This window comes from Tursiops truncatus, chromosome 6 (genome assembly GCF_011762595.2).
Source record: "Tursiops truncatus isolate mTurTru1 chromosome 6, mTurTru1.mat.Y, whole genome shotgun sequence".
Classification (NCBI taxonomy): domain Eukaryota; kingdom Metazoa; phylum Chordata; class Mammalia; order Artiodactyla; family Delphinidae; genus Tursiops; species Tursiops truncatus.
The window spans coordinates 60,092,371-60,101,116 of record NC_047039.1 but is presented as its reverse complement, the minus strand read 5'-3'; the positions used below and the strand labels follow the sequence as shown (position 1 = coordinate 60,101,116).

At 38.5% G+C, this 8,746-nt stretch overlaps 1 protein-coding gene across 11 annotated transcripts in view; it reads right to left on the bottom strand.

The window, feature by feature from the left end:
* The window catches only part of PLGRKT (plasminogen receptor with a C-terminal lysine), a 61,748-nt gene that overhangs the window by 35,523 nt on the left and 17,479 nt on the right, over positions 1 to 8,746 (bottom strand). The window contains exon 7 of one of the 11 annotated variants that reach the window (XM_073806145.1): positions 8,269 to 8,693. The exons of the other annotated variants lie outside the window; for them this stretch is intronic. The gene's annotated coding sequence lies outside the window, so the exon portion shown is untranslated. Of the gene's footprint in view, positions 1 to 8,268; positions 8,694 to 8,746 lie in introns of those variants that run through there. 11 annotated transcript variants of the gene reach the window in all.

Sequence of the window (8,746 nt, the reverse complement as noted above, 5' to 3'; positions counted from 1 at the left end):
CTGTGTATATACATGGGTTAGTATATAAGTACATGTCTTTGCTGAAAGGATCTAGGAACAGTGGCCACAGCAATAAGCACCCTTAGAGCCCAGATCTTGATTTCTAAATATCATTCTCTAATTAAAAAACTAGGACTCCTTGAATGAGTGATTAATTCCAGGCCTGGGCAATATATATGAACTAACTTATGATACAGAAAATGAGCAAAAAAGGATGGGATACGTCAAAGGGACATAGGGAACCAACTGGAAGGAATTCCCAATAGCCAAAACAACTTAGGCCATAAAATAAATAATGATGGTACTAAATTATAACCCACAGAATAGTAGGTCCATGTGTCCATATTGATATAAATAAATGAATAAATAAATACATGGAGAAGGGACAGCTATTCCAATGGACAAATATAAATGGAATGAAGGAAATACAAAAATTACCATTAGGCAAAAATTACCACGGTAATAATTGTTCCATATAAGATCCCACCAATGGATGCTAAAATCAGTGGTTAAAAGTTTAACGAGAAGCAAGATATTAACAGAGTCTCAATGTAACTCCTCAAAGATATTTATCAATAAGAAATAGTAACTTTACAGTAGGGAAACCTGGTGTACACCACCTTAACCAAGTGACCAAGGTTAACATCACTAGTAATAAGTTATACCAACAGTATCCTCTGGTATGATGTAATGAGAGAGACATAACAGCATCCTGTGGTTTAAGAATAATATGTAAAAAATGCACAACCTCAATCTAGTCATGAGAAAATACTGGAAAAACCCAAAGTGAGAGAAATTATACTAAATAACCAGTACTTATTAAAAGTACTTATGAAAGCCAAGGAAAGAATGAGGAACTGTCACAGACCAAAGGAGACTAAGAAGAAACAACAGTTTAATGCAATGTGAGATCTTGGATCCCTGGAACAAAAAAGGAATATTAGGAGAAAAACTGGTAAAACTTCAGAAAGATCAGTAATTTAGTTAACAGTATTGTACTGATGTTAATTTCCTGGTTTTGATCATTACTATAATTTTGTAAATTGTTAATATTAAAGAGAGCTAAACAAAGGGTATATGTGAACTCTCTACTAGTTCAGCAACTTTTCTGCAAATATAAAATTATTTCAAACTAAAACATTTCTTAAAATCTGGATTCACTATTATTCTGCATTTTAGTAAATTTATTCAAGAATAATGACACTTAAGCTTGTTCCCTTTTATTAATTGTATATTAAGGATGTTTATGGGGCTCTTTTTCTCTCTAAAATCCTTTTCCCCCTGCTGCCCTATATCGTCAGTTATCTTAAGGAAGAAAATGAAGTAGAAACAAGACACATATGAGAAGTCTAAAGATTTTAACAGCAAGCCTACTTTACATTCTTTTCAAATTAAGATGAAGTGAGTGTGTATATGTGTACACATTATGTACATATTATGAAGATTTATAGAGGAAAGTGAAGATAATTATTAAAACCATAGGATCATTTTTTAATTAATAGTTTTGGGCCCAAAATCTTATATACTAGGCATTCAGTAAACGCTCAAGTTAATGAATAAGTAAAGTAACCCTCCATCCCCTGCTTGCTCAAGCAATGAAGAACTAGAAATAAATTAAAATTGACTCTGATTATATTTATGAAAATAGAATTGTAGCTGAGGGAGGAAACTAAAAGGAAAAGCTTTCTGATCATCTATAACTGGATTTATTGATCTCATTTAAGTTTGTGAACAAACTTAAAACCAATGTCCCCCTTGGAGAATTAAGTGTGGGAAGGGTCCTGGACCAACTTGTCAGCATGGAAGGACTAGGCAGCAAAGGATCAACTTGGGGGTTTGACCTATTACCAATGACTTTTATTAATTATTTTACTTTCATTTCCTACCATTTCTCAACATAGACAATATACAGGAAATCTTAGTGTTTTTATTAACTCTTCTAAGTGATTCCAGACATATTAATATCTTGTCCCACACTTAAACAGACTTAACATTTTTAGAAGTCTCTTTAAAAGTCAGGAAATTCATTAAGTATATTCTTTGCATTTAGACCCAATCCTTCATAATATCGTTAAATTAACTTATTTCCATTCGTTCCAACTTTGGTAAAGAAAGACACTAGCAGGTTACTACCATCTTGAAGTTCAGGCACTTGAAGGCCACTAACAAGTCAAGATGCTCATTTCAGAGGGCCTGGACCCAGGTGAACAGCTTCTTCATCTGCGTCAGTAACAGACTTACTATGTGATTCCTAATCTTTACTGTGCAATGTCTAACTTCATGTTCATAAAGAATGAACATCGTACTGAGATAACTGGGTATTCACATTCAAAAAAATGAAAATGGACCCTTACTTCACTTCATATACAAAAATGAACTCAAAGTGGATCAAAAACTTAAATATAAAAGCTGAAACCATAAAACTCTTAGAATAAAACGTAGGTACAATCTTAATGATCTTGGATTTGGCAACACCTTCTCAGATATGATACCAAAAGTACAAGCAACAAAAGAAAAAATAAATTTGACTTCATAGAAATTAAAAAGTCGCATGCATCAAAGGACACTGTCAAGAGAGTAAAAAGACAACTCACAGAATGGGAGAAAATATTTGCAAATCTTATATCTGATAAGGATCTAGTATCCAAAATATATAAGGAACTCTTACAACTCAACAAGGAAAAGACAAACAACCCAATTTATAAATGAGCAAAGGACTAGAAGAGATGTTTCTCCAAAGAAGATATGCAAATGGCCAAAAAGCACATGAAAAATGTTTAATGTTATTATTAGTCATTATGGAAATTCAAATCAAAACTACAATAAGATACCACTGTAAACCCACTTAGAATGGCTAGAATTTAAAAACAAACAAACAAAAACTGAAAATAACATGTATTGGTGAGAATGTTGGAGAAATGGTAACCCTCATACATTGTTGTAGGAATGTAAAATGGTAAAGCCACTGTGGGAAACATTTAGTGGTTCCTGAATAGATTAAACATAAAATTATCATATGATCCAGCAATTCTACTCCTAGGTATATATACTCAAAAAGAATTGAAAAGCAAGAGTTCAAACAAAAACCTGTACAAGAATTCCCATAGCAGCACTATTCCCAAAGTGGGAAATAGCCCAAAGTGGAAACAATCTTAATGTCCTTAAACCGATGAATGGATAAAGAAAATGTTGTATATTAATACAATGGAATGTTATTTACCTATGAATGGGAATGAAATACTGATTCATTCTACAACACAGATGGACTTTGGAAAGATTATGCTAATTGAAATAAGCCAGACACAGAAGACCACATATTGTATAATTCCATTTGTATGAAATGTCCAGAACAGGCAAATCCATACAGACAGAAAGCAGATTAGTGGTTGCCAGGGTCTGAGAGGAGGGGGGATGAGGAGTGATTGCTTAATGGGTATGGGTATGGGGTTTCCTTTTGGGGTGACGGAAGTGCTATGGAATTAAATAGTGGTGATGGTTGCACAACACTGTAAATGTACTAAATATCACTGAATTGCACACTTTAAAAACGTGAATTTTATATTATGTGTATTTTACCACAATTAAAAAAAAAAGAATCTCAGAAGAGGGAGGCTAAGAGCAGGTAACCAGGATGGGGACATGGGCAGAAATGAGTTTCAGAGGGGTAAGTTGAAGACAGTTATGAATCCAGGCACAAGAATTAAGCTGTTGTAGCCTTCCTTGTAGCTCCCACTGTAGGTGAACTTGTGTTGATCATGCTGCCTTTTTTTCCAAGGCACTTCCTAGTTAAGTCTGCTGACACTTCTAGTTCTTGAGCCAACTCCCACTCGGTCATCTTTTTGCTATAGATGGAGTTGGCTGCTTTCCTCTCCTCTTCACTACCTACTCTACATTTTGGGTTCCTTGTCGCCACAAGACTCTATACAAAGCAAACACTGTACTTTCTTGCTTTCCTCAGAACATCAAGCCCTTTTTATTCTAAGATGTTGGTACAGCTTTCACCTCAAAAAAACAGATGGGAGGGCACAAGAATTATAGATGTTGGGAGTTATAGGGGTTTAAGCAATTTCAAGTTCTCATAAGTTATTTGCTATTATTTGCTGTTTTACTTTTTAAATATTTGAAAAGCATTTATTGAGTCTACACTATATTTTATGTTGTAAAAATAACCCTAACATATATAGCTGTACAGAAAAATTACTACCATCTTAGTGGCTTAAAACAACACAGATTATTATCTTGTACTTCTGGACATTGGATGTCCAACATAGGTCTGAATGGGCTAAAATCAAGATGTCTGCAGGGCTGTGTTCCTTTCTGGAGAGTCTAGGGGAAAATCTGTTTCCTAGCATTTTCCAGCTTCTAGAGGCCACCTGCATTCCTTGGTTGGGGGTGCCTTCCTCCATCTTCAAAGCCAGCAACATCACATCTCTCTGACTCTTTTGTCTTTAACTCTCTACTTTAAGAATTCGTGCGTTTAGATTGGGTCCACATTGATAATCAAGGATAATTTTCTCATCTCAAGGCCTGTTCCCTCAGTCACATCTGCAAAGTCTGTTTGCCATATAAGGTAATATATTCACAGGTTTCAGGGATTAGGGTGTGGACATCTTTAGGGGGTCATTATTCTACCTGTCACATTCATACCACAAACATCTGGTTATTTGCAGCATACCTCACCTTCTTCCCACCAAATAAGATGAGAAGTTCCTTGAATATAGAGCCCGCACCTTATACACGTCTGAATCCTGCTTAGCATGTAGCACATTATTTCATATATATTAAATAACTGTATTTTTGGTTTATAACTATACCCTATTTTCTTAACACCAAACACTACATAGACTTACAGGTCAAAGGCTTGCTGTTTCTCTAATTGCGGCGAGCGGGGGGCGCTCTTCGTTGTGGTGTGTGGGCCTCTCATTGTGGTGGCTTCTCTTGTTGCACAGCACCGGCTCCAGGCGTGCGGGCTTCAGCAGTTGTGGCATGTAGGCTCAGTAGTTGTGGCTTGTGGGCTCCAGAACACAGGCTCAGTAGTTGTGGCGCATGGGCTTAGTTGCTCCGTGGCATGTGGGATCTTCCCAGACCAGGGCTTGAACCCGTGTCCCCTGCATTGGCAGGCTGATTCTCAACCACTGCACCACTAGGGAAGTCCCTCATGTATTTTTTTAAGTCTTTAGTTTGTTGCCTGCTCATAGTGAACAATGAATAAACTGCCCTACTAATCTTATACATGGACCATGACTGCTTTTCCTACAAAGCACTACAGCACAGCAAAAACCCATGGAATCTTCCCTCATTTTTTCTGCTTTATACTTCCAGTTTCTATCCTATTTTATAACATCAAAATGCTTTTCTGGCCACTTAGGTCATATAAAATTGGTTTAGGTGTGCCATCTAGTGGCATTTTTAAGGAAGTATTCATTTTTACCTGATTGATACTTGGCTTAATGAATACAGCCATCCATCCACCATCCTCAGTAACAGAGGCTAGACAGAGCAGTGAGAAACTGACTTTTGCTGATGATCTGAAAACATTATTATACTGAGTAGTATGAATCCCCTCTAGCTCATCTGGAACCAACTTGTTAATAAAAAAGAAACCATTTTGATTTGAAGCCTTTTATAAATTTTTATTAACCAGACTCCAGTGATTGATTTAATTTCATGATTAACTTACCTAAATTGAAAACTTATTTGGGTTTATCTCCAATGTGTGCTATATTAAATCACTGCCAATCACCAATTACAATTATGTAGCAAAAGGAAAGGGCAAAGGTTCTCAACCCAGGCTGTGCATTATAGTCCCCTGGAGAGCTTAAAGCAACTACGTGTCTGGCCATGAAGAGATCTGATTGGTCTGGGGTGGGACCTGTACATTCAAAAGCCCCTCTGAATCGAATATACAGCCAGAGGCGGGAACCTGGTATAAGATGTAGCTGAATCTCTAATTCTGGTCCTTTATTCTGCAAGATAAGCACCAATAATATGGAATTATCAAGTTATGATTTATCTTTTTTTACCAAAAAAAAGAAGTAGAGCTTAAAAAAAAACACTGGGAAAAGGATTATAGTTATTAGGCTTCTTTTTAATAAATGTTTTGCTTTATTTCTTCTATTTATCCTTTTTAATTGAAGTGCCATCAAATAGGAAAAAAGCCAAAAGACATCACAGGCTAGAGATATTAGTAGGCCTGGTGTTTCAACGGGGGTTTTTTAAACCTCCCCTTTGAAGAACTGACATGTCATCTCCCACCCCAGTGGCCCATTCCTTCCATTTTCAGAGTCCTGCTTAGTTCTAGGAACTCTGGGACATTCCAGCCCAACTTTAGCTGTTTGGGTTCATTCAGCAGATAGGGAGGAACCCATATGTAGCTTCAGGGGTATTGTGATAATATAATTCTTCAATTTAGTGATGGGTTCATTGGTGTTCATTTTATTATGCTTCATAATTTATAAATATATTCTCTTGTATATATAAGATATTTCATGATATTTCTTATATATATAAAGGAGAATAGCCCTAAGCCTTAAAATGATGCTAGATGTTTAGTTTCTTTAAATGAGGAACATTCAAGGACCAACCCAATCTTCCAAAACTGCTACAGATGAGTATGTTTCTCCCTTGGCTGCCCCAGTTAGGATGAGAACTCAAGCAGCTTTAGGGTTGGAAGGCTGCTTCAACTGTATTGATCTATATTCTTTTTGTCATCCTTCCTTGAAATTAAAAGATAATTAATAAAATATATCCTGCTCAACAAGGAAAAACTAATCATCTTAACCAACACATGTGTTGGAAGAATCAATCTGCCATGGGGCCTAAGCATTCTTGCTGAGTAGGCCAAGGATGCAGGCCCTGACTACTCTTTGCCCAGGCCATTTGTCAGGGTTGTGTTTGCAGTAAGCAACTTTGAGGGATGAAGTAACATCTCTTCCCAGTCAAAGAGCAGCCTTGCTCACCATTCATGACAAAGGTGATAGATTCTATAAGCTCACTGTTCCTCACCCATGTCACAAACCCAGGCATCCACCTAAGCATACAACTAGGCCCACCTCCATCACCTCCACGGGACTTGGAGTGCATAGAAAACTGGCAGCAACACCATGCTTATGCTCCCTGTTGTGCTGTGAGTAACAAAATCTTCTGCCAGCATCTGTGAAACAGTAACAGGCTAACTTGTTAATTTGCAAGTAGGGTAAAATCCCAGACCCTTCATGCGGCCTGCCAGTTTGGGTGACAAGGATAAGATGCTGATAGAGATGGCGTTCTGGAAGAGGGCCCTTGTTGGTCAGGTTAGAGGATATCAGAAGGCTCCCTGAGATCTGGAAGTAAATGCTCTTGCATAGGTGGTGGTGAAAGTAAGAGGGTAGAGTGAAGATCTCTCACTATCTTATGTGTTAAATGAGGCTGAGAAACAATAGGGTCCAAACAAGACTCCCAGATGGTGCTTTGGTTGTGGCACATTCTCCTCTGGAGTGGGAGAAGGAAAGGATGTTTTCATGACATCAATGGGACAGCAAGCCCCACACCCCAGCCAAAAGTCATGCAATGTGGCTATGGCTGATGGGTCAAGGGTTACCCAAAGCTGAAATAATGGTGTTAGCAATGAAGATATAGAACTTTGCATAGGCTAAATACGTTAGAAATTTGTTTGTTGAGTCCAGCGACGGGAGGCCCTTTGAAACAGAGTAAATTCAAACCCTTGCTGACTGGCACCGAGCTGCTCTTTCCCTCCTCCACTCCTCCAACTTGAGCTGCTTTAGGGAAGAAGGCTGAGTGTGCCAGGGAATTTCAGGGAGGGGAGAGGAGGAACTCAATGTTTATAGCTTTGTTGGATGTGGGCACCCATGTCTACTTGGTCCAGTGCAGGGAGGATGTGCTAAGTGCCAGGGTGGCCCAAAGTGCTGAGGATACAGGGCAGAGCAGTGGCACCAGTGTTGGCTAAAACAATGATGCCCCTGAGCCCCAGTGCTCTCCAGAAGCCAGGGGAGCCCAGTGGAGGAAGTAATACCAATTCTGGGATGAGAAACCAAAGGGCAAACACACATTTGTATTCTCTATCTCCCCCAGCTGGGAAACAGCCTAATCTCCTGAAACTATCATGATAACCCCTGAAGTACCTATGTTAATATCTTTGATCTGTGTTCCCACAGAGCAAAATTCAACTGATAGGGTTTGAGCAGTTTGCAGTGAGAAAGGGAAGTTAAAGAACATTCAGCTGATTCAACGTACTGCAGTTGTGTCCCCTGAATATAAATATATAATGTATTCTGTGTTGCTTGCTTTTATTGTAAACATTCATAGTGATGAGAGGACATTCTCCCATTCAGGGGTTCTCTGACCCCTTCCAAGTGGTCCAATAGAAACAATATAGAATCCCAGGCGAAAAAGAGAAAATCACAGCCATCTCCAGAGGCCATTGCCCAGTACAGCAGCGCCACACGCTGGACACAGGCACCAGATACATCCTGTATTAGTTTTCTGGGGCTGCCATAACAAAGTACCACAAACTGGGTGGCTTAAGCAACAGAAATATATTGTCTCAGTTTTGGAGGCTGGAAGTCCGAAGTTAGGGTGTCAGCAGGGTTGGTTGTTTGTGAGGGCTGTGAAGGAAGGCTCTGTTTCAGGACTCTCTTCCTGGTTTGTAGATGGTGTCTTCATATTCACACGGCCTTCTCCCTGTATGCACGTCTCTGTGTCCAAATTTTATAAGGACACAAGTCGTATTGGATTAGAGCCCATCCTA